Source organism: Schistocerca nitens, chromosome 3 (genome assembly GCF_023898315.1).
Source record: "Schistocerca nitens isolate TAMUIC-IGC-003100 chromosome 3, iqSchNite1.1, whole genome shotgun sequence".
Lineage (NCBI taxonomy): Eukaryota > Metazoa > Arthropoda > Insecta > Orthoptera > Acrididae > Schistocerca > Schistocerca nitens.
Genome location: NC_064616.1, coordinates 541,878,011 through 541,905,233, shown reverse-complemented (window position 1 = coordinate 541,905,233; position 27,223 = coordinate 541,878,011).

Here is a 27,223-nt window from a genome sequence, read left to right as displayed (position 1 = left end):
TTCTATAGTTCAAATTGTTACCACTGACATCCGATAGGCTCAAGGATGACACATTCTGCGGCTATCAGAAGACAGGAGATATAAACCACTTCCTGTTATTCTGCAGTTTCTTGGAAGCACAACAAATCTGTTTATTCAAAAATATTATCAGAATTAAGGTGTCCCTTTCAAAAAGTGCTCCTGTATTATTGTGTCATGGAGATGCTTAAATATGTGAATAGTTCTTATTATAGGAGATAATAATGTGCGTATCTGATATTTGGTGTTCTTTCCGTAACTGCATAAACCCTCTAACTTCCAAGTGTTCCCTTCGCCGTCTCTATTAAGTTCTCGTGTTTATATACTATTTTGTCTGTAGATGAAGTGTCAACATAACTTAGCTATTGATATTGAACATATGTCTATAGTTGATGCATCGATATTTTATAGCTAGATGTATTGAACCTATAAGGAGATTAACAAATGATTTTTAAATCTTCTTGAACATAATGTTTATGTCGTTATTTCTCTATGTATATGATTTTGTATTAGGTATATGGTTAAACAAAGCCAATCGCAAAGATAGTCATTCCTTTCCCAACTGCCTGCTCATCACATATTTTAACAAACTATTCCTCCCTCCTTACAATAGTTTGTCATATTCGGTGAACTTGGTACAGTACAGCTCGTCGCATGTTTTGTACAATATATGGATATGTGCTGCCTGTATTCATACGTTGATCCATGACATAAATCTATGAGTGTATGACTCAATGCTAATCGACACACCTTTAAGAAAATAATCATTCACAATGTTTTCCTTCTCATTTACGACTCATGAGTTCTCTACTAAGTAATGGTTGGTTGGTTGATTTGTGGGTAGGAACCAAGCAGGAAGATCATCGGTCCCATCGGATTAGGGAAGGATGGGAAACGAATTTGGCCGAATCCTTTAAAAGGAAGCATCTCGGCATCTGCCTGAAGCGACTTAGGGAAATCGCGGAAAACCTAAATCAGGATGGCTGGTCGCGGTATTGGACCGTAGTCCTCTCGAATGCTACTCGTGTGTGGTAACCACTGCGCCAACTCGCTCGATTGTATGTAGCGTAATAACGCATAGTTAAAGCTCTGATGTTTTCGTTGAACTGTTATCCCACACCAGTTAATATTGTTTGAGTATTCAACGATACAACTATAATATTGTTATGAGCCAGGATTTAATGATGAATGTAAATCATATATGATATCGTCTAAATATGTGTTCTGCATATAATGATGTGGCATTCTCTCTCTGGGAGCAGATCATGGTCAGTTCCAGTAATTTTTCTTTCATTCCCAAGACAAAGATCTCAGTTAATATTACACTGAGAACTGCCTCAGTGTTTACATTTATATCTCCAGTAGACGAGATATAGTGTCGAATGATGAACCTGTGCATCATAAATATAAAAAAAGTGTGGCTATAATAAATAAGCCATTCATACGTTCTATATTAACCATGTGCATCATAGCGATGGTACTGAAACTAATTTTTAATAGTCCTTTACGCGTAATAAAATTAGTGTATGTACTTAATTGAGTCTTCCGTATTAGATAGATGGAAGCTGGTTTCACAGCTGTGTCGGCGGTTGTATATAATAATATACAGGAAAGTATGTTCTGCTCTTCTGGCTACAATGGGACAACCCGCCGTCACATCGATCTCGTTTCCTTGCTTTATGTGTCAGAATGAATAGTATTTAATAAAAATAATACATCCGCAAAACATCTTCATATGAAAATATTTCGTGTAACTTCTATGAACAGCGTTTTTCGAGTAATTCAGTAGTTCACTTACAGACAGTACATATTATTTTTATCTGTCATAAGCTCTAAGGCATTTAACAAGCGTACATGCTTCAGCACCACTGAAGAAAGAATAATTAATGTGCACTTTTCCCCGACACAGTTGTGTTTTAGTAACACTTTCAAACAAAAGCAATGGTCCACTACATACCTCTTAAAACGATACCCTCAGATTAACTGTAAGTATCTATAGTTCATCTGAGATGTCCATGAACTATGAGAATGCGAAAGAACAACTGCCGTATCGCGCCCAGCTTTTACCGATTACTAGTCTAGTTATTTAAAGCTCTTCTGCCTCTCTTAGTTCATCTACAGGATGTAAGATGACGTAGAATCACTGTTTTAAAATGAGCGTGCTTCTGCTCATTCAGTTCTCCCTAATAACATTGTGTATGCGTCTCCACAAGTCACTTTTCTTATTTGAGTCTTTCCCATTAATTTCATTTAGCTTAAAATAATTATTTTCTGTAAGTATGTCATTCACAACTTGAAAAAAGAAGGCTGAAAAAGGTCTGTTAAAGGTTTATAATTTATATAAAAAACAGCTACCAGCCACATGTGGCTGGTAGCTGTTTTTTATATAAATTATAAACCTTAAGTACAACAGCCACGTTTCTCAACATGTCGTCTTTCGACAAAATAGCGTCTGTTAAAATATTTATGTTTTTAAAAAACCACGATTGTTTCAATTTAGTGCCTGTACATATTTTCATTTACACCAGATGTCTCCCCTAAAAGCCGTCAGGCGCTTTTTCTCATGTGTTTCGGCCAATATTTGCCATTTCGTATCTGCAACGTGCAGCTGGTGTCAGAACAAAGAGACGCTGATCATCACATGTTTCATGCGATGCCCATCTTCGACAGAATCTGTTTATTTGTTTCCCCTTTTAATGTCCTTGTTATCACATATCCGTGAAATGAACATCGCACTAGACCAAATTGGGACTACTGCGTCCAATAGCCACGTTGAATTCCACTTCAGAAATGATTTTGTTTGTAACGGGAAACAAAATAACGCGTCGCATCAAAGAGGTGATTAGCAGTATTGAAAATACAAACTGCAAATATTTGCTGAAACGGTGTAAAAAAAATGCCCTTGTTTCTTAATAGAGGCACTCTGTATATCTAAAAAATGCATATTAACAGTAGCAACTATATCAATATCCACATGATTTCTCTACAATTCAGACTTAAGTGTCTGGTACAGAGTTCATAAAACCACTTTAAGACTGTTTCTCTCCCGATCCATTCAAATACCACATGCAAAAACTAAATAGCTAAATCTTTCGGTGCGAGTTCTGGTTTCTCTTATTTTATAACGTGGTCTTTTCTCCTCCGGTAAGTGAGTCAAAATATTTCAAAATTTGGAGGAGAAAATTGGTGACTGAAATTTCGTGGAAAGCTTTTGGCTGCCATGAAAATTGCCTTGTTTTAATGCTTGTCACCTCAACTCGATGATCATATTCGTCACCTTCTCATCCCCCATCTCCTATTTTGCGATATCAAAACATGATCTACCCCTCTTCGAACTGTTTCGATGTTTTAAGTCAGTCCTACGTGGTATGGATCCGCTACCGTACAGCAATAATACAGAGGTGGACAGACAAGCGTGGTGTAAGCACTATCTTTAAGATTACTTCATCGTCTGAGTATTCTGCCAGTAAATTGCATCTGCGGTTTGCCTTCCCCACAGTGTTTTCTACGTTATCTTCCAATTGAAGTTGTTTAGAACTGTAATCGCTAGGTATTTAGTTGCATTTACAACGTTTAAACATGTGTTATTTATCGTGTAACTACAATTTAGCAGACTTCTCTTACTACTCTCGTGAATGACATCACTTTTTTATGGTTCAAGGTAAATTTCCAGTTTTCACACCATGCATACATCTTGTCTGAAACATTTTGCAATAGTTATAATCCTTTGATGACTTTACTAGACGACAACTGACGGCAACAACTGCAAAGGTCTGCAGTTGTGTAAGAGGTCTCCTCAGATTGTCTCTTAAATCCTTACATAGTCCGTGAAAACCAGAGGGCTTAAATCCTAAATATACGTTTAACTATACGACTTCCTATCAGTTATTACTAACTGTGATGGAATTGCGTACGCATTTGATCTTGGCAGATAGTCGAGACGCGATGTCTTTTTTTTAATTTGTAATAACTATAGTAATGGTTTGCAGAACGTCTTTCATTTGGCAACAAACACATGTAACCTTGACTCCATTTAGCGCTTAGTGCACTTCACTAAACGATGCAGCGCATTCTTCGCACTCAGACACTGCAGGCCATGAGGCTGCTGGAATCTCTTAATAGCAGGTTTCTCAGTTATTTATCTCCTTCATCCAGCTTTCGACACTCTGTTATCTGTAAATACCTGTCACTCTTAGTACTGCTGATAGCAAAAATTGGACTCGCGTATAGTTAATTATATAGGCTTTGTTGTTCACAATGCAACTGCCTATACTATACCCGGCTGTTGAACAGCATTCGGAGACCCTCCCCATCCCACTCACCTTTGGTCAGCAACTAAATCTGTACAAGATGTTGCACAGTCCTCCTGAAGTCTTGCGGTTAATCCTCTCCATTTTCTGCCCCAGAGCTGAATGCTTGATATTAGGTGCTAGCTATTTCTCGTCATATTTACTAAGCAGAAATATTTGCCATTGTTTCCTAACATCCCTTTCCACACCGTTTCCATTGACGTTACAACAGTACTGTCAGTACTGTGGCGCACATTCTGCCCTTTATCATTTTGCATCGAAAAGTTCTCATCTGTTTGTCACTAGTTACAAGACAACACATACATTACTCAGTACTCTACATACCCAAAATTTTTTCGATAAAACGATTACTGAGTTCTGCCACCTTCCAGAATCACATTCTCCTCCCACTCTATAAATCATGTATTAAAATTTTTCCCAGCTAGCATTGCATTATTGGGCTAGCCTTCTCCTCTTTTTTCCTTGAAGCAGTCTGCCGCTATGGCACAGAAATGCTAAGTTTTTACCCAAGATTTTGATGTTCACCCCACACACTTTATTGTTGATTCGGAATCAATAACTACACAAGACATGAATGAGTTTTTTTATTTTTATTAGTTTTTTTTATTTTTTTTATACAGGAAGGAATACGCAAATATCACTGGTGTTCAGCCAGTACCTGTGATGCGTAATAACATTGCACTTGATACCTCAGGTTGTTTTTAGAGGAGTTTCGACAAACTGTTATCTGACGCAATACTGACATTCTCTCTCGTCAGTATTATTCTGTAAATACTCTTCTCTCACAGTACTACACTAACTGCTCACGTAAGACGGAAGAGAGGTTTTATCACTCTAGGCTTCAACCCTACAAGTAATGTGATATCTGAGTAGCTGCTTCCTGTATGTAACTAATGATGTTTCTTTGTACAGTGTGACGTTCGTTCGTGTGTACGATTCATCATATCCAGAGGGTATCTGCAGTCAGCGTCGTCGTTCGCGTCTCTGATGTCCTCAAGGGTGAAGACAGCGTCTCAATCGGCGCTGGTGGTACCAGGGCAGTAGCGACGCGCAGGAGGTAGCGACACCGCTGACTGCTGCCTGCTGTTGCTGCAAAGCTGACCTCCCCAATCTTTCTGCATTCCTGGTAATGCGGCGCCCGGAAGTGTCATTTATCCCCACATTTCTCTATTCACAATTAATTAATTAAATAATTTGGCTTATTAATTATTTGTAACAGACGTAATGTTTCGTTCTTGGTCAGAAAAAAATCAATAGCCTGCTCAAGAAAAATGGAAGAAGGACAATGTATTTTAAGTCTACCCGAGGTTCAATATTCTATCAGTCTATCTATGACCTATTCCATAAGTATTTCTTGGTGGGAGAGGAAAGTAATATACACTATCTACGGTCATAAATGATCCTGTCTACATAAATAAATAACTTGCTATTGCTTCAGAATTACCCTGTACAGTGTTGCTCTTATCAACAGGCTCACAAGCTCTTCTTCGTTGATAAAGCAACGTGCAGGACCGTCACGGTTTCACTCGGAGCGTGGAAAATTTCTTTCACTTCCAGATTTCCAGCAATTTTTTATATATCATGAAAAGAAAACTCTAGCAAAATTCGGCTTCTTCATAGTTCTTGTCGCTACTAACCTCCGTCACCAGTCACACCGGATTCCCTAAATCGGGTCGCATGAGAGCCGCCATTGATCTCTTCTTTCATTCCCTCCGAAAAACTCCAGGCCGAGCCCTTGTAGAACTTTTAAGTCTTTTGACCTGTGCCACTGTCATCGGGCGTTATTCTGCAACTTGCGCAACAGCGTACGTTGCAACGAGTTGCACGTGGACCTACAGGGAATGATATTGTTTGGTTTCGAGTGGTTCGTGTGTTCTTGTTTCTCTTTCTTTCTTTCTCTTTCTTCGGTCCTTACCTAGTCAGTGAAGGGTTTGCGGCCCCCTAGTAACAGCGAGTCTGTGGATTCCTGGCCAAGATCAACAACACAGGCCAATAAACATTTTTTTGAAATTTTTTTTTTACTTTGATAGCTAATCTCTATAGATTTTTATGAGCCGAATCCAAATGTAGCATTAGTTATTTTGTATCACCCATAGGTCTCGAGCAATATGCTATACGGTAAACGGGGAAATTAATGAAAAGCTTTGTTGCTACATAAGCATGGTTTGTATTTACAGTGGGCTACTTTAAACAAATATATATGTTAATAGAGGTTTCACTTGTCAGCTGGAATTTGTTTGTATTTTCTTTTTCTTTTTTCTTTGAAGTTTCTTGTGTAGCTTTTTCTACTATGAGTCGCTTGCGGAACTTCTCGGTGAAGTGACTAACAGTAGTCCCCTATCATGCTGGTGGTCCAGCTACCTTGGTAGCGTTTTTCCATCACTTTAATGTCTTGGTGAAAAACTCTCCTTGCTCCTCACTAACATCTCCCATATCGTCCAGGAAATAATCAAGGTGCTTGTTCAAAAAGTGAACTTTGGGACTCATTAAACACCCAAAAGTCTTAAACCTCTTTAACAATGAAGCTGTAACAGGAACCTATTCTGGGTATTTTTCATGCCCTAAGAACTTTGTAACGATTTGCTTGAATGATAGCTATGCTTCTTTCTCATTTAAGGTCATTGTGGATTCAGAGTTAACATCTAATATCAATTTTCTAACGTCAGGTCTGACAAAGACGTTTTCTTTTAGTTTAACTTCTGAAAGCTGTGGAAACTTTTGGCAGAGATATTAAAAACATGGTCCATCATTAGGCAAAGCCTTTACAAACTGTTTCATTAGGCCTAACTTTATATGTAGATGTGGTAAGCATGTTTTTTCGATCTACAGGGTTTTTGCATAGAATGTTTTTCTCGTCTGCTTTTAAAGACTTCCTCACAGGTCAGTTCTTTCTGCACCAGTGTGGATCCCTAGCCCTTTCTTTCGTATGTATAGAATGTCCAACAGATTTAGATGCGTACATGTTACCACTGTGTAGTAAAACAGCCTTTAAACTAGTTTTCGATTACCCAAAAACAGCCTCCAGTCTTCCTTTTTTAATTCAGTACCAAACTCATTCATCAAATTGGGTATGTCTGAGCAGTACACTAAATCATCTTCATGTTGAAATAACTAGGAGAATGATTGCTTTCTCTTTCTATACATCTTTATTCTGGTTCCAACTGCCAATATACCGAGCGAGGTGGCGCAGTGGTTAAGACACTGGACTCGCTTTCGGGAGGACGACGGTTCAATCCCGCGTCCGGCCATGCTGATTTAGGTTTTCCGTGATTTCCCTAAATCACTCCAGGCAACTGCCGGGATGGTTCCTTTGAAAGGACACGGCCGACTTCCTTCCCCGTCCTTCCCTAACCCGATGAGACGGATGACCTCGCTGTTTGGTCTCTTCCCCCAAAACAACCAACCAACCAACTGCCAATAAGTTCTTTTCTTTTAATCTAGAGCCAAGCAATTTATCATTTTCTTTCGTTAAGCCCAGATACCAAACCAAATCGTTGAGCTCGGTCATAGTAAACAATTTGCGCTCTAGACTTTCTGTATTACAGTGGAATTCATCATCATCTGGTTCATGTAAATCAGACTGTACATCAGAAAATACTTCTGCTGGAATTGAATTTAAATCATCTGGTCTACACCATGCCCTACTGGTCGGATGGCGGACGGGAGGTTAGAATTATGACCAGTAATATGAACACTGTAAAAGTAGCAGTCATGGGAATGATTTCTTGGCTCCCTCCAAATCATAGCCACAGCAAATCTTAATTCTTTTTCCTCCTTCCAGGACCATTTTCTCAGATCTTCAGCACACATAACATACCTTATGCGGCACCCAAGACTTGTCTTGATCACCAAGTTTAGATCCAAAGTATGTTAGATAAACCTTTTTCACAAATTATGTAATGTTTCCTTTGTGTTTTTAATCACAAATCCACCTCAGATACAACAAAAACTCTCAGCAGAGTTTTTACAACGACGATTAGACATTGTACTGAACACATGTGTAGGAAATGTGAAAGTGAGGTAAGGTTGTCAGTAAACAAAACACCATGCGTTAACCCAAGAATAGAATAGACCTTTTTTTGCCAGCAAATGTTTTTCAGCAGTGCTGTCAACGCCATATACTTTCACTACACCTCCTTTTTAAATTATTTTAGCTATGTCAAAGCTATTAAATTCTTCAAATATTGCTTAATTTAATAAATTTAATGATAAAATGTGAAGAAATGGTGGGTGATACCGTTTTTCAAGTATCATATTTGGATTTATCACCCTAAATAACATAAGAATAAGGTATTTTGTGCAAAAATGTTTACCATCGTCGACCTGTGTAATTTTTATGGGGAGTGTTTCCTAACTTTGAGGTCCAGCTCTACACTGCAAGTGAAGTATTCGTGGACATATTCTCCATGGAATTCCAGAAACTACTCAAAGTTATCCCATTTACATCTATCTATATCTGCACATACATACATACACCAAAGTCTGCATCCGATGCGTGGCGGAGGGTATCTTGTACCACTACCAGTCATTTCTTCTCCTGTTCCTCTCGCAGACAGAGCCAGAGAAAAACGATTGTCTAAATGCTTGCGTACGAACCCTACATTTTGTTATACATCGTGACGTTAGTGATAGAAAAATCAATCGGCGCTCTATATATATATGGTCAGAAACAGTTTGAAAAACTTGTAATGGTGCTGCAGAGTAGGTTGTGCTGAGAAATAATTGTCAAGAAAAAAATTCTGAAGTTAGCCAGTCAGGCCATTGCGTTTACTGTAAAACGTTCTAAAAGGGTTTGAAATGTTGTGATGTGGTTGGTGTCTGTGGGGGTACTTGTTTTGGTATAGCTGTGCTGCCTCTCGACCATTCCCTACTGCTTCGCCGGACACCATCTTGCCTTGTTGCCGACATGAATACCATCCTGTTATTCATGTCGGGAACAAGCCAAGATGGTATTTATGTAAGGCCAAGCAGATGGAAATGGTCGAGAGGCAGCACGGCTATACCAAAACTAGTACCCTCACTGACACCAACCACATCACACAAAATTTCAAACCCTTTCGGATCGTTTTGCAGTAAACACAACAACCTGACAGGCTAACATATATTTTCATTCTGTTGACACTGAGGCCACATACAAAACGTTATGAGGAATTGTTGTTTGGGCTGACTTGGCTTCACAGTGCCAAACCTAAATTGCAAATATCTGCCGCAACACCAGAGAAGATAGGCCTGAAGATTCACCACAGGAGAGATATGAAATGCAATTATAGAGGGTGAACATAATAAAACCGACAAACCGCAGGGAGAATAAAAGATCCTATGAACATATCTCCGTAAATGAATCGTTGCCACGGAAGATGATGCTGATGAACGGCAGTTCGTCTGACCACGTGCCGTGTGTTCCTTGCGTGTTGTAGGATGTGTGGTTGACTCAAATCCTAGTTCAAGGAATAGGCAAGTGGCCCGCCAAGGTACTATTATGTGTATCCTGTATAACAAGCGCTACTATCTCGATCACTTGCAATCCCATGTAGGTCGCTTTGAGCACCTGTTGCGACGTTAATGCGATGAAGTTTTGTACTGTGTTTCAGGAAGATTTGTCGTCGTTGTACGTTCATTTCCGGACACATGTTCACAGGAACTATTTCCTAAATTTTCAATTAAGATGCTGTCCCTGCAGTTTGTCGGCTATATTAATGTTTGCACTGTAAAACAAGGGAGTCACTTAAGACGTAACACCTGGTATATTTTGTGAACGGTTCCAGATATCGAAACGAGGCTTTCGACAATTGATAGTACGCTAAAGGGCATGTACTTTAATATGTGGGGAAGAATCGTAAGTCTTGTGTCGATTGAGACATTGAAGTAGTTATGTTCCTTTATGGAACGGTGTACTTTCCGTAACTCCATTCAGTGCCTCTGGGAAAGACAATTACAGTGATATTGCATAGTCAATAACGACGTTGAAGACTTTCGCAAGAAAATCCAAGAAATTTACTGAAACTGGAAGGCAATGCGGCCAGAGTCTGCTGTTGCATTGTAAACACCACCGGCAGAACTTCTCATCCCAGGCTCCAATGTTATATGCTATACGACAAATACCGGATGAGGTATGATATTTGTATCCGAAACTACGACATATGCTAGAATCTGCCGCATGAGATGGGGCCTAGGACTACTATTTCAAACAGCTGTACGTTTTCAAGTTTTTGTTGAAACATCTAACTTTACGTCTGGCAGTTGTCCATTTACAAGTAAATCCACCGCGTTATTGCTCGTTTGTCAATGCCGAAACAGTAACCTCGGTTGTTCATATTTCATTAACAGCTCTGTTTACGGATAAAAGAAACTACTGTAAAAACTTTATTAGATTATCAAAAAACAAAAATAATACCTGACCTATCTTTGCCTGGAGACACCTGAATGCTTATAAAAGGTAGAAGAAGACCTGTCGCGCAAATTCTCTATAGATAGTACTCAAAACTGTAATTACTGTTAATACACTTTAAATAAACTAAATACTTTATTCAGAATGACTAGTAGCGACATGTCACCCACAAGACAAATATTTATTAACGAGTTTCAGTTTTATGCTTTACTTAAGCAAGGCAAATCTGCAGTCGCCGTCCGACAGATAGACGAACAGATGAAATTACACTGGATGATATGCCGTTGCATGCTATGGCGTTTGGACTGCGAATATAGTCTGGCGTAGTTGGAGCTTCATGATCTACTGCATCTTTCAGTTTTCCCCATACAAAGAAATCAAGAAGTCAAATCAGAAGACCTTGCCGGCCATTGTTGTGCAGTATTCCATCCTGTCCATCGATTAGGAAACTATTCATTCAGTACTTGAGTTGCAACACGCGAAGAGCAACCTGGGCAGCCGTGTTAGAACCACATATAATCTCACTTATCTAGTGGTAGCTCTTCTAGAAGAGCGGGTAGAAAGTTCGTAAGAAACTGTGTATACGTATTTTCATTTAGCACCACAGGGCTGAAGTAAGGTCACACAATGGAATTTCCTATGATGAGACAACACATATATAAGCTCCACAGTCATTGGTGTCGTATGTCATGAAACCAGCTGCTGCCTATCGAACATTTTACCGCATTTGACATTACCAATGTTCGTAAACGTTGCTTCGTCGATATGGAGCACCATGATGGATAAACCGTAGAGTCGTGTCCCAGACGAAGAGAGGAAACCGATAAAATTCTGTATCCCGTTCGAGGTCACGTCTTAGAGTTACTGACATAGTGACAGATCATTAAGGAGGATTTGGCTGATGGTGCAAGATATGAATGACACTTGTCTGGCTAATCCCACATTACTTGCAGTACGTCTCACCCTACCATGAGGAATTATAAGCGTAAAAGCTAGAACAACTTCTTCATGTCCTCTGTCAATTGCTCTCATCGCTCACTATTTGATGTTGAAGCTAGCTGTACGCGCTAGTGAACCAATAATTAATGCACGTGCCTGGCGCGACGGGCAGCAACTATCAGGATAGATATCCCTACACCATCGGATCGTTACGATAGCATTTCTTTGACATTCGCCGTTTAAAAGTAGCATGTCTAAGTTCTTCTCATTGGTGTACATGTCTGTGTACAAGGAATGTTGAAGCAAAATAGACCTGCCGATAGAAGACACAGTTACTGTTAGTTCCGCAATGCAAACAAGTAAGCGGTCGAAAGGCCTGAAACAACGATGTAGCCTGGCATGAGCGTGTTTACAACGCAACACCGATTCCGGCTGACGCGCTTTTATATTTCAGAGTATTTCCCGGATTCTCTTGCGTTTCAGCTTCAAAATTAACAAGCATTTTTGCTAACCGAAGTGGCCCAGGTTCAGTTCCCGGCTGGGTTGGAGATTTTCTCCGCTCCGGCCTGGGTCTTTTGTTGTCCTTACGTTCATATCGTCGTAACTAACGAATTCATCTCCAATATGCTATCGTATTGCTTTCCATTACTGACATGGCTGAATGGGCACGACCAGAAATCCAATGAATTGAAATAAATAAAGAAATACATTGTAGCTCTATACTCGTCTTTTCAAGCGCTTCCGAATGCCATTAACAAAAATATATAACGCTTATTTTAATGTCTGTATTTCCTTCAATATCTTGATCGATACAAGACATGAAGCTTTTCATCACATACCGAAGTTCGTGCCCCACTGCGTACTATCTTTTGAAAACCTCTTTTCGAAATCTGGAACCATTAACGAAACAAATGCAGCGTTACGTCTTACGTAACTCACAATATATACAGGGTGTCCCACCTAACTTTGTCACATCATATCTTTCGTAAAGGAAACGAAACGTGAAAAATGCAACAGGCTATGAGATGTGCTCACACTGTAGGCAGGATGCACAACCGGTACATGTAAATAAATACCACTTCCAACACCAAGTTACTTTTATTTTTTTTAATCGTACATTACTATCGAAATGAAAAACAGAGGTACAATTAGTAATGGCAGATTTGATTTCACTGCTCTAAATCTTATTTATACCTTCTGGAATACTTAATCTAAGTAACGTAAACAGTGCCACAGTTTTTGCCGTAATGCGGTTCAAAATGGTTCAAATGGCTCTGAGCACTATGGGACTCAACTGCTGTGGTCATAAGTCCCCTAGAACTTAGAACTACTTAAACCTAACTAACCTAAGGACAGCACACAACACCCAGCCATCACGAGGCAGAAAAAATCCCTGACCCCGCCGGGAATCGAACCCGGGAACCCGGGCGTGGGAAGCGAGAACGCTACCGCACGACCACGAGATGCGGGCCCGTAATGCGGGTTGTCTGCAATCTTCCGAAGCCTGCTGTAGGCAACCCTTGTTCTACGCATTACGGAAGAAATTGTGGGCCCGTTGCCATCCTTTAAAGTCTATGAATTTCAGGAAGTATGACGTCTAGAACTGTGAAAACAAGTCACTAACTGCATCTCTAGTTTTCATTTCCCTAGACTAAGCATACATGTGCCACTAAAAACACGTAACTTATTTTTAATATGATGCTTGTTTACATTTAGGGATTGTGCATTCTTATTCATTGTGTCAGCCCCTGACATCGGTGCATCCCTTGCGAATCGCATTTTTCAGAAATTTTTTTTTTTCGTTTCGGAAACATATGAGTTGTCAGACACACTGTAAAATATGAACGTACCATGGTACTGTAGATATTAGAACACACGACATCTCAAGTCTTCAAAATACTTATCAATATTGCATAATTAATTTGTTGTTACTTGTACAGCAGTCTCCTATTCTCGTAATTTTGTCTGGTGTACATCTCTTCTTAAACAACTTAAGAACTTCAACAATTCTATGTTTTGTTTATAGAGTTCGCATGATTTTTCTCAGCCGAATTCAGTTACACTGGTGGAGAAATATGGAACGCTTAAACGACTGCTAAGTCGAACCTACAGTCCCTTCTCAGTGTGCATAATAGCATGTATTGCTTACTACATTACAAGCACAATTTTTCAGAACACGTAACTTAATAATACAACAGGTCGGCGACGATACAGTGGCTCCTTATATGCTGAAACGTTTCTACAGAGACGTTGACGGGTGGTAGCGAAGACGCGCTACATCCAGAAATTTTACTACTCTTGCAGGACACCAAAATACTGATAAAAAAAGGAGAGTTCTTGTTTGTACAGCACTAATTTGTGGAAGATACATTTCATACGCAGATCCGGAGAGAGTAAGCATTGATTCAGGCGTCTAATACTGACCTTCGCTTCGGCAGTCTTCGGTTCCTCCGCTGCGCATTTGCGTGAGCACTTTGCTATACATATTAAGAAGCTTTGTGACTGGCTGTTGCTTACAGCTTGGCGGCTAAATTTAATTCTTCGTAAAAACTGTACGTATTTTTCATTCGATTTAGAAGTAACTAAGGACTAAGGTTTCAACATTCCCGTCTTATGTCCGCGTATCCAGAATTCTTTCATATCAGTTAAATTAGCGGATTCGCCAATAAACTGTGCGTATCCAACTGTAAGGTGTCAAAACCTGACCTCCAGCTTGAAGCCAGGATCTCGTAAATCGCCCTCACACACAGGAAAACAGCGAGCTGCAGGGGGTGGTGTAAGGGCCGCTTCTACTGGGTCGATAGGGCAGGTTAGTAGCAGAGGGTGAAAACAGATAGCGCGCAAGGAGCAGTGGCCGGCGTGCCAGCTGTTGCCTCCCGCTGCTGGCCTTATATAGTACAAGAGTGACCCTCGGCTTCGTCTCCAGGGCTTGGAGGAAGCTGTAACTATGCCCCAACCCCTAACAACCAATCGCATTGATGCTACTGCCCATTATCAGTGTAAGCTTCTCTTGTGATAGTGGAACGCAAAACAACAAAGGGAGCAAACCCACTCCATGAAAAACACGACCACACCATAACACCACCGCCTCCGAATTTTAATGTTGGCTCTACACACGCTGGTAGATGACGTTCACCGGGCATTCGCCATACCCACACCCTGCCATAGGATCGCCACATTGTGTACCGTGATTCGTCATTCCACTCAACGTTTTTCCACTCTACAATCATCGAATGTTTACGCTTCCTACTCCAAGCGAGGCGTCGTTTGGCATTTATGGGCGTGATTTGTGGCTTATGAGCATCTGCTCGACCAAGAAATCCAAGTTTTCTCACCTCCCGTGTAACTGTCATACTACCTGCAGTGGATCCTGATGCAGTTTGCAGTTCCTATATGATTGTCTAGATAGATGCCTGTCTATTACACATTACGACACTCTTCAACAGTCTGAGAGGCACCCACATGCCTTGCTCATACTGTGGCATCAAGCAGTCAGGCCTGCAACATGAGTGGTCTGCCAAGCGAGTGGATTCATTCTTATTTATCGAGTAACATGAACTCTCGTACTCATAATTAAGTTACAAATTATCCTCCTATATGAATAATACGCAACGGAAACGCAACATCTGACTATTAGTAATTTACAGAACTCTGACTGTTCACTACGCACTAGCAATACCACATTTTTTTATTTTATTTAACGGCTTTTATCAACACGTGGCCATCGCACTGAATATGAGTGGCGCACACATTATAAATTCTGGATATCATGACAACATACAATTCGAAGGAAAAGGCCACCAATCTTTTTCTTTTCACTATCTTATTTATTCCGATAAATTCCATAACCTAAACACACAAATTCTATAACCTACAACAATAACACATGAGAAATTCCGCCCAGTGGGCATGGCTTTACATTGGTGAATCTCTATCTTATGGTCTCGTAATTATTTAACGCTACAGTGCACTTTCTGGACAGGATGGTGGATCTTTTATTATTTCTCACACTTCGACCCTCACAATCATCATCACGAAACTTTCATCCAGACCGAGCAGTACAAAAGGAACACGCATAGCCCACTACCTCTGAAACTACCTTGCTACTCTCCCATGCAAACCACACATACTTAAATTACATGACATACACCACACTACAACATGAAATACAACACAGGGATTAGTCACAACATTATCACTTTCAGCTTTCCCACTTCAATTAATATTTATCCCAGTTTCACACGACACTGCCCCACTACGTAATTCTACTTTCCTACTATGAACTCTGGAGATATATGCACGTCTTCCTGTGCAATGCAAGCCAAGTGGCGTTGCTGGATAGACGGCAGACTCACCTTGCTTCTCTCTCAGAGTATTATAGTTTGAATCAAGCGTCACACGGAAACATATCACGCAAAGTAATATTAAGAACATATTCATCACACACACGAGTCCTCAACTGATACCATGGACGAGTACTTCTCTTTATCCTTTGTCTCATACACAGATTGAGACTCACACAGTACTCACCACGTGGAAGTACTCGCCTCTAATTTCAAGTCCTGCACACGCTATTTCTTAAATATTTCAACTTTTAGTACACACGCTAGTAATTCAGCTTAACGTAAGTACACGGAAGCATTTCAACTTATTGCTACAAGTGGTTTCATTGTGACCGTTGGTCACTTCCGAAGATTACTACGATCCTAATAATATTACCTGCCTGACATTTAATTCCCCCCACAAAAGTTCCTGAAATAGAGAATTTATTATTTCAAACTACTCTTAAATATTCCACATGCATACCATGTCTCCGCTCTTTTGTCTTTACGGAGCACACCTTAGTCAGGTCTTAACAGTACAAGATCCAGCGGCAGAGTGCTGAAACATGGCCGTTCTTCAGGTTCTCTCGCACCTCTGCCGAAGTGGGGGAGCACCTTGCTACCGTATTGGTCAGCCACATTTCAGGCGCTCAAAGGTCAGGTAAATTTCATCTCTTTAGTCCCATCAAAGGTGGCCAAAGGATCGTCTCAAAGACGATCATATATTCACATTCACTATCTGCAGTTTGCAGACGACCATACATTCATTCATTTCACAGATCTCACCTAACTGGATGTAGGGATCTATTTTGTGGGTGTGCACATGTGATCAATTAAATAAATAAATTGTCATTCTTTCCTACACTGGTATCCGGCTTTCCTGTGTTAATTGAAATTGAGTTATTTTACAAAAAAATGTGTTGTTCTGACAAAAATAATGAAGTATGTTGTACCTATTTTCAATGTCGGGCGGTACTGTACCCTTTCAAGTCAGCAGTCTCTGTCATTGAGCAGACGAGGTTGGCCTGTACGCTTTTGTGCTGTACGATTCCCTTCACGTTTCCACTTCATTATCAGATCGGAATCAGTGGACCTAGGGATGTTTAGGAGTGTGGAAATATCACACACAGATGTATGATACAAGTAACCACCAATAACCTGACCACGTACAAAGTCTATGAGCTCTGAGTAGCGCCTAATTCTGTTCTCTCACGATGCCTGATATCTACTGATGTTGCTGATATAGAGTAACTGGCAGTAGGTGGCAGCACAATGCACCTAATATGTAGAACGTATGTTTTTGGAGGTGTTCGGATACTTTTTATCTCATAGTGTATGTCCCCTCATTACGCTCTGCTTTCTGGCCTTCCGGCTGCTAACTCGATTTGGCATCTAGCCAGTCTTCCTCCCTACCTCTATCTCCCTTTCTTCTTTTTGTCCCTTATCTCGCCTTCGTTGAACTTTCGTAGACCTTGGGGTTTCTTTCCTCTGGGTTTTGCGCGGTGTGAAACCTCTGACCTGCAGCCTTTTTGACCTGTCTCGTCGATGAAAAATGGCAGATAACCTAGTAGCTATATTGCTTTAATCAACCAATCAGTGTAGCACCTTAGTTTCCTAACTAACCATTTACCTTTTCATAATTCACAACAGTCATTGTGAAATGACGCTCTTTGTCAACCACGTGAACTTTATGTTATTGACATTGCGTGGCACCAGTACCTGTCTCCTTTCAGACGAAAATGCGATTTATTGTGTGACTTCAACACAGTGATCTCGAGCCCACGGGTTTAATTTGGTTTAGCATAGTGTCTAACACAGCAGAATATAATAAAACAGATTACTAGCGATTTTTGTAGCCCTATTGTCGATCCATAGTCTTGTTTTAATCATCCATACCTTGAAAAATTGAAATATACACGATTTTTTCCAGTTCAGATACAATGGGCCGCACCTTATATTATAAAATGGAAAAAATAATTTTTTGTCCACATCCTGCAATTAGTTCAATGTACACTTCGTATTTAGAAGTAGAAGAGAAGAATAAATTTATCTCAAATGAGACTTTGGTGTGTATGGACTAGAATAAAAACTTGCAACATTCCACTTAATTCGTTTCTAGTTGGAGTAGAAAAACTGCACATGCTGAAAAACATAATTAGGTTTATAGATGTTTCTCTCCCTAAGTTTGACTCCCCCTCCCGGTTGATGCCCTCTCTCCCTCCATCTATCCCTCCTATCAACTCTTATCCTCACCCCCCCCCCCCCGCCTTCCCTCCATCCTTTCCCTGGGCTCCCTCTCCCCCCCCTTCAATCCTGCTTTCTCCCCACCAAACCTCTCCCTACCTCCCTTCTCTTCTTCCCCCCCCCTGAGTCCTTTTGTATTTCCCTCCTCTGTCTTGCCCACTCCCTGTCGTGCCTGCCCACTACCCCCCCCCTCACCCTCTTATGGGCCCTCATCCTCCATCAGCTCCTTTTCCCCCTCCCCCCTTGGCTTTTCCTCTCCTTCACCTCCCCCTTTTTTTACTTTTCAATCATCTTTCCCGTTCCCCCTCCCCCCTCCCCACCTGCTCTCGGCTGTGGCGTGTCACGTTTGTCAACTTTTTAGTGCAGTGTTCCAGTGAATGTTCAGTGCTATTCGTCCTTCTAGTGTTGCGATCAGAAACCATGCTCTCGCTCGGTGTGGCTTTTATCTCTTTTTCGAACAGAAACCAGACTGCCGCCGTGTTTTCTTCATTGTCTGTCTATTATTTTACCTGTCTGCTTAGTATGTATTTTATTCGCATTATCTCCCCTTTCTTCTGTGTTTTAATTTCCACAATTTTTTTTTCCCTGTTACCATTTAAGTCTCCGATTTTATCGCCTGATTTCATTATTTATTCTCTTCATCTTATTGAAACAAAGTCTGTAGGCTGAGGAGTGCCATACTAAGCTGCTGCCAGCCCGCCCCCTTCGGGGGGACTCGAAATTCAATAAAGGAACAAAAAAGTTTGATTAATACGTAAGTTGTTCATTTTTAACGTTTTCGCTTTTGTAGTTCTGTGCAAGTACTGTACAATACCACAAGGTGTAAGTAATTACATGCATTAGATCGATCCTACCTCTAGTTTCAAATAACTGTTTATAGCTCTTGCGAATAGTATTTATTTCAGGAAATTCATGTAATGAAACCAAAGCTAACTGAAACTACGTTTCAATGGATGCTTTTCTGGACCATTCGATGACAAAACTGTTAAGTTCTGGATGGCTCAGAGGTGCCTCCTTTTCGATTGTTTTTACTTTAACTGGAAGAAAAATGCGTGGATTCAGCGTAACTCCAAAAACTGCAAAACAGGTAAATGAGTCACTGTCAACTGCTGTGTTTCATCGTGATGCAGGTCAAACCAGTTTAAAGGATACGATTTATGGGTCACTGTCTGTTGCTGCAGAGCTCTTTCCCCGCTTTATGGACTTGTCTGCAGCGCCAAGGAATCCACACTCTTTCACTGCTGAACGGTCAAAATAAGACAGGTGCAGCCAGAGGTGTTGAGCCACTATCCAGTTAGTGCCATCTCACACAACAATGATTTCATTATTCTTTTTGTTTTGTTTTCACATTTTTGTGTATCATCGAATTTTGAACCTCATATATTTTTAAGCCCATCAAGTCTCGGCCTAGCGTGCAGTGTGAACACACACTTAAGATGTGACGTAGAGGCGACCAACTGAAGATGACACTGTGGGAGCTGCACTCAAGAAAACACTTTTTGCTGTATGCTGTTGCCCTGTCCGCAAACCCTATTCCCCTATTTTGATTTCAGAGCGTGGGAAAAGCAGCAGAGTTGACAGGTCCACCAGCAGTGATAATGAACACAATCAAATCACTCCTAGTGAAAATCAGAGGTAGCCGAAGTGTGCTCATCTCATCGGAAGAACTCCTTCTCTTATTGGCGGGAAGAGGGAAAAGTGGCCTCTCTTATTGGCCTGGAGAGGGAATAGTGGCGATATAATGCTAGTGTCTCGTAACAACTGCTGGTATAAGACGAGCGATGGATCACAACAGTGAACTCGCCTCTACCTGCACGGCTCTATTCTGCCAGTATTACTTCTGCTGTCAAAAACTCCTATATGTCCACACCCACGGGCTATTCCGTGGAGAAAGGAAAACTGATGAAGAAGGAATCCGACTGGAGCATACATCATTTTATTCTGACTTAATCTACTGTTTTCGCCATAATGTTGGAATTTCACTGTTGCTATATGGAATACAGTGAGTGCTTTTAGTAGCACTAATTAGGATTCTGTACTTTTAATTAATTTTCTAAGTCATTTAAGACAAATAAATATCAGCCAGATTGGATTCTTTGGAAATGAGATGGTCGATTTCCTTGTGCATCTTTGCACTCTCACGATTCCAGTATCAAAGTAGTTTTAATTGTTCTCTCTTTCCTCCGTTCAGAAGACCCACACACATATATCTCTCTCATTTTCTCTGTATGTGTAGGAGGGTGGCTAAAACTATAACCCGATACTGAAGTGAAGGGTTAGAACCATGTGAACCTTCAATAATGATTACAATGTGAGTGTGTTTACAGGTGCTCCCAGTAACGACGCCATACCCGTTTGTATTAGCTATCTTATTGCCTACCTTGATGTGCTTAATTTTTCAGACATATGGTGTTTTTAAAAATGCTTCCAGCTGAACACATGAATGAAAAGAAGAAAGTAAGATTTGAGTTTAATGTTATATCGAAAGCGTGGACTTTAGAGACTGGTAGATCGATGGTTTTTGTTAAGGATGGGGAAGGAAATGGGCAGTGGCCTTTCAAAGGAGCTATCCCGGCATTAGTCAATAGTGACTTAGGAAAACATAAATCTTTGGGACCAGACGGCGACCTCAACAATCACCTTAATAAACGTGAGTCAAGTGTGCTAACCATTGTGCCACTTCACTCGGTGTGAACATGTGACAATCCTCTCTAATAACAATAACGGAAGTGAGGCTGCCAATTATTTTGATCGGCTCTCACAATCAATTTTGATGATGTCCATAAGGATAAGTTAATAATTTTGTACTACCATCAAAACTGTCTCCTTTTACCGCAAGGCAATGTCAATTACTATTGTGGGCTATGGGTTGAGCGTTAGGGTTAATAGATACAGATGGGTAAAGACAGCATAGGCTCTTAACCAAGCACAGAGAAATGTACTCCCACACCTGACATGTGTAAAGCACAACACGGACTTAGGTGCTGCTGGCAGTGCTACGGTTATTATCATTGGAACTAGCAGTGATGAAATAAGATACACAAGCTTTGTTCAAGAAGGGCGAATATGATATGGTAAAGAACATACTGGGCTCAAGAGCCACTTAAAACAAGGAAATACAGTCATACATTGATAGAGTAATGAAAGAAACCTGGGACCAGCTAAAAACGGGGTGGAGAACCTACTAGTTCCTTCCCAACGTAAAAAGAAGGCTCAAGAATGTCATACATCTTTCTTACCAAGGAAGTTATACACTAACTTTTGCGACATGATCCATATGCTAGTTACTTACAAAAAATATGGCAACATACTACAGATATCTGTGAATGTGGAGCAATCGGCACGTGGACCACATCCTCTGTGAGTGTGACATTAAGCAAGATTTTACAGACCAGGATATGAACATCTTTAACTATACAATTGTTTATAACATGGTATGGAATGTGGAGCTTTGGCACAAACTGGCCTTGCTGACAGCTAAAATAGCTTTCGATCTGTATGCCTACATGGCCTAGAGAGACAATAAAAAATGGGCCATACCTCATGATAACGAGAGCAAACGACAGTAGAACATCCATCTAGAACTTTCCAGAGGCAACCAGGAGATAACCTTGGGCATGACCAGGAAGGATTTCCTGAGACACTGACAGCTATGTCCCAATCTCGTCAAACTTGGGTAGCATTCCAGTACAGACACTGTGAATTCTGAGTTGTGCCTATGCATGCCAGGGGCTAATAACCCAGACAAATTTGGAAATCTAGTTTCATGCTAATACCAATTATAGGAGTATAGTGAATAGCATAGTGTAGTGTTGTATAATATAGTGTAATCTGGAGTCATAAATTTCAACATTTGTAGTATAGTATTGTAGCATAGTACATGAGACCAGTGGCATATGCCTTCTAGATTTCCGATATATCTGTGTATCTGATGAAGAAGGGGTAATCTGTAGATTTTCAAATTGTGGAGTCAATTTAGATATTTTCAACAACATAATGCCCAGGTATACGGACTAATTTGAAATTATGTTAAAATTTAATATGTACAATATTTGGCGTGTTCTTACCCCTCGATAACATACTAGAAAATATGGAAAATAAATAATAAATAAATTCATCATTGTTGTGGTGGTCTTCAGTATAAAGACTGACTTGATGCAAGCCCCAGCATCAATATCAGGCAGGATCCTCATCCATACATAACTAATGCAAACTGCGTCTACTTGAACCTGAAGAATTACCTGAACCTTATTGTAGTCAAGACTCTCGCCTCCTCTAGAGTTGGTAACTCCTGCTCTTCCTTCAGATATCAAAGTCACTGTTACCATTACTTCATTTTACAGGATGCGTCCTGTCAGCCTAACCCTACTTCTAGTCAAGTTGTGCCACCAATTTCTATTCTTCCTGATTGAATTCACAATCTCTTCAGTAGGCATCCGGCCAATTCATGTTGAGGCGTAGCGCCATATACCGATGCTGCCTTGGAGACGGTTAACCCTCCAGCAGGCGCGTCAACTTTCATGACGCCACTAGTCGCGATGTATCTCGTGGATACATGCGAAGATTTTTGTGGTTTTTTGTTTGTTTACAGGTTCTTTTACCTTTGTTTTTGTTTTAAATTGCAGTTACCTTTATTGTTACAGATTTTACAAATACAGAAGTGAACATCAGGCTCATTAAACTTTCAAATTAACAGAAATATTTGACATTTTGTAATGGAGAAGTACATGAAATTCTTTTAAAAATTGATTTTATTATAGATACCAATAAATTATTGAACTAATCAAAACCTGTCTCTTTTTACTGATTGCCTTCTACAGAAAGACATTGTTCACAAATTATTTTTGCGTGCTTTTCCAAACAAAGATGTGTACCGCATTTTTCACATGTATACTTGCTGAGACAAGTCTTTTTCGTCTCCCTGTAGCATGACTGGCACCTTTTTCTTTTCTTGTTTTCTGATTCCAAAGATTGTTCAGCGTTTTCTTGCTCTTTTCCTTTAGGTTTGTACTTTACTAGCATTGACTTTATATCATCAGGTAGAGTCATAATAAGAGCTCTTCTTTTGAGATGATCTTGCATTAGAGTCAGAGCCAAAGTTTTGAGGTACTCGCGCCGATTTGAGTATTTATTCTTGTTGCCCAAGAAAATTACTCTTGAGTTGATGCCTGCAATGTTCAACAGGTGGAAAAAAATCACCATAGGCCATCTTCTTGTTGACCTAGCTACATTGTAGGTTGCACAGAGTTTGTAAACTACATCAACTCCAGATTTGGTGTCATTATAGTGTAGAATAATTGCTGGTTTTTTCTCTAAACCTTCCGAAACCTCGCTTGACAATACATGCATACTCGAAAGGAGGACTACAGTTTTCCCTTTTTTCGGGACATACGACACAAGGGTTTCATTCTTGCTGTAGCCAAATACGCTATCATATTGCTGTCTACTTTTTGGTGCTACGAAATTCGATGGCAGTTCCTTCTTGTTTTTTCTAATTGTGCCTACAAACGACAGTCTCCTTTTATGCAGTTCTCTTACTAACTCCAAACTAGTGAACCAGTTATCTGCTGTAATGTTTCTACCCGTCCCATATATTGGTTCGGCAAGTCTCAGAACTACTTCTTTGGCGGAGTTGTTATTCTGAAAGGGTCCTTCTGGTTGTAATCCACAATATATTTCCATGTTGTAAGTATAATAAAGCTTGGCATCACATAGGCAGAAAATTTTGATGCCATATTTAGATGGTTTGGATGGTATGAACTGGCGAAATCCACACCGGCCTCGAAATGCTGGTAGCTGCTCATCAACTGTGACGTTCTGACCGAGGGAGTAATGTGTCTTGCAGTTATTCAAACACATGGTGAACATTTCCCTCACGGCTGCTAATTTGTCTGTCTTGCGCCGTTCTTGTCTTGTGGCTCCGTCATCAAAACGAACACATCTTATTAGGAACAGGAAACGTTTTTCGGATATGGTCATTCTAAAAATATTCAGACCAAGGTCATCTGCTGTCCAGAAGTCGTGAACATTCTGTCGCCCACCACGGAACACACCAGCAAGGTATAACAAGCCAAGAAAGGCTTTTATTTCGATTGCGTCTGTGTCCTTGCAGTCACTCTCGCGAGCAAAGTTTCCTTTTAGATCAGCTATACGCCTGTTAGTGTTGACCACAATTAGATCTAGGATATCATTACTGATGAATAGGCTCCAGCAGTCAATTTCAGTTACCATTTTCTTTGCGTCTCCAACTACCCCAGGCAGTTTGGTTAGTATATTATGAGGCCGTGTCCGTGTTGCTTTCCAAGGCACTTTCGTCCATTTAGTTCCATCCTTACCTAAAATAAAAAAATAAGTACATTACACCATTATTAGATATTGTTATTATTACATCTGAAAGCATATTTATTGTCTTTTCTACTCACCAAAATAGTAATGTTCATCAGTTTCCTGGGTTTCATTATTTTCCTCTTCATCCAATTCATGATCTGTGTCTGAGTCTACAGATCGTGTTTCGAGTATATCTTCGGTTTCTGAATCAGTTTCTGCAAGATCATCTTCATCTTCAATGGATACCTCGTCGTCGAGAAGAAGGCGATGTACTTCTTCTAAATCCTTAGGATTTTCTAGATCATATCGTTTACTCATTTTGAAAGAGAGTACACGTAGCTACAACGAAACGTTGCTTCATTTAGAAGACAACAACGCAACTGCCGACTTGCGTACGCTGCAAACAATGCAACAGCTGCAGTCATTGCGGCGACAAAGCGTTACCCGAGTAGGCGCGCTGTATCTGAGAGATACAGGCAGTACACGTTCCCACACCTGACTCATTTATGACCTCGTCACTATCGGGATAAGACTGAAATTCCTGTGAAGCAATAAGAAAGGTATGACGCAAGATGTCGTGGGCCAGCAAACCGTTACCACTGTTCATTGCGGTAATATTAGAGAAAAAGTAGGTCATGTATCTCACAGATACATGCGCGACTGTCGGAGGGTTAAATGGGAGATGTGTCTCAGAGCTGGATAGTGACAGATGGTGACGCGAGACTGGACGCACAAGTAGTTTATGTATCAGCCGATAGAGGACAGTATTGGATAGGGGACTGATTTAGTTTTGATTGCGCCCACTGGAGAGCACTAACGTAATACAATGTTTTTCATAATCTCTTCTAGTATTTTCATAAAATGTTATTATTTATTTTTGTGTACGTAAAATGTTATAAATGTGTTTTAGCAGTATGAATGATGCGTGAGTGTGGTTTAAGCTTAATATGAAGATAATTGTTTAACGAGTTATGTAGTGGGATTTAGTGTGGAAACATTTCAAAGAAGTATGGATATGGACAAAGGGGATTTTTGTAGAGTAGATTTGTAAAGTAAGTTTATGGTGAAGGTAAAGTCAATTCAGGTATAAATAACAATAGTAAATAACTTTATGCATAAGCAAAACTTCAGTTTTTTAGATAACTACGTCGGTAAAAAGTGCAGTCGTTAGGTTTATTATTTTGCGATTGGTTATTGATGAAAAGCGCGGATTGATGCGGGAGAGTGTTGTTTTGATATTGGCTGTTGAGTAAACTGACCAATGGTAAAGCAATATTCTTCGCGCGCCTTTCTCTGCTGGTAGATAAGACTTAGAGTATTCCAAAGAAGAGTGGGAGCCTAGCTATGAAACAGTTCTGATGTGTGTAGTAGTAGTTCCGATGGAAATGATAATTTGCCGTATCTAGCAGTGTTTCATACATCAAAAGTGTGGTAAAGTGACGGCAGAATTATTCCGATGGGCGTGTAGAAATTTCGGAATTTTTAAGTGAATTTTGTGACGAGAAAAGACATATATTCCTAGTGGCGTATTGAGCAGGTCGGTGGCAAAAACTGTGTCTGCATTTGGTACCGACAGACTTAATATTTGGCGAGCATTATCAATAAAAAACAATCAGTATTTTTGTACCTATTACGCTTTCGGGAAATGCAACACCATAAACTTGCTAACGTGAGTGAAAGGGATTGTGAGTGACTGTGTTAAGACTAGCACGGGCTTGGCAGTGATACTTGTTGACGTAAGTTTCAGAATATATTAATTGAGGACAACATTTTAAACGTTTCATCTCCCGATACGTAGATTAGTGACTTTAATTGCAGCCTGGTTCACGTTGATGTACAGTATGTTTCGCTCGGCTTCCCTACTGATGATATGCTGAGACAATGTTCACAGGTAGGTGCAGGTACGTGGTAAAGGGACGGAAAGAACCGCGCCGCCGCAATGTAACCTTCAGTATTCTTCTGTAGCAACATACTTAAAAGCTGATCTTCTGGTCTGAACTATTTATCATTGATATTCTGTTTTCCAGAAAGGGTTTCCTTGCTAGTGTAAGTCTACATTTCACATCCTCTCTGCTTCTACCATCATAGTCTATTTTGTCACTGTAACGTTATGACTATGTGGACGTTTTATAGGCAAACGTGCGAAGCTCGACCATAAGACCACATGGACCTATTGTTTATTAAACAGAGCTGAGCATAAAAAAAGCTCGAAAGGTACGAGTTGTCACAGGAAAAGATGCAACTAATTTGCTCCTATGGGATTCACTATGGAAGAACCAATACACTCTGTAGTAACCGTAAAGGACCGTCACATCAAAAAATGTCACAACACATCTATTACTTGCAGTATCACATATCCTTACCTACAGTAATTCCCTCAGCACCTTTGTTTTATTTCAGCTTCATTCCGTTATAATTGTCTTACTTTTATTTGTGTTCACAATGTAACATCTTTTCAAGATGCTATGCGTTCTATTCAACTGCTCTCCCTAGTCCTACATAGTCTCTGACAAAATTACACTCTGACTAAGTAACCTCCGAGCTAAAATTTGTTCTCCCTCAATGTCATTCCCTTTCAAAATTTCTCCTTGGTTCCTTTCATAGCTGGCTTAACTTACAGATTGAGTAATATGCGGGCAGACCATGGCCCTGCCTTACCCCCTTCTCAACTACTT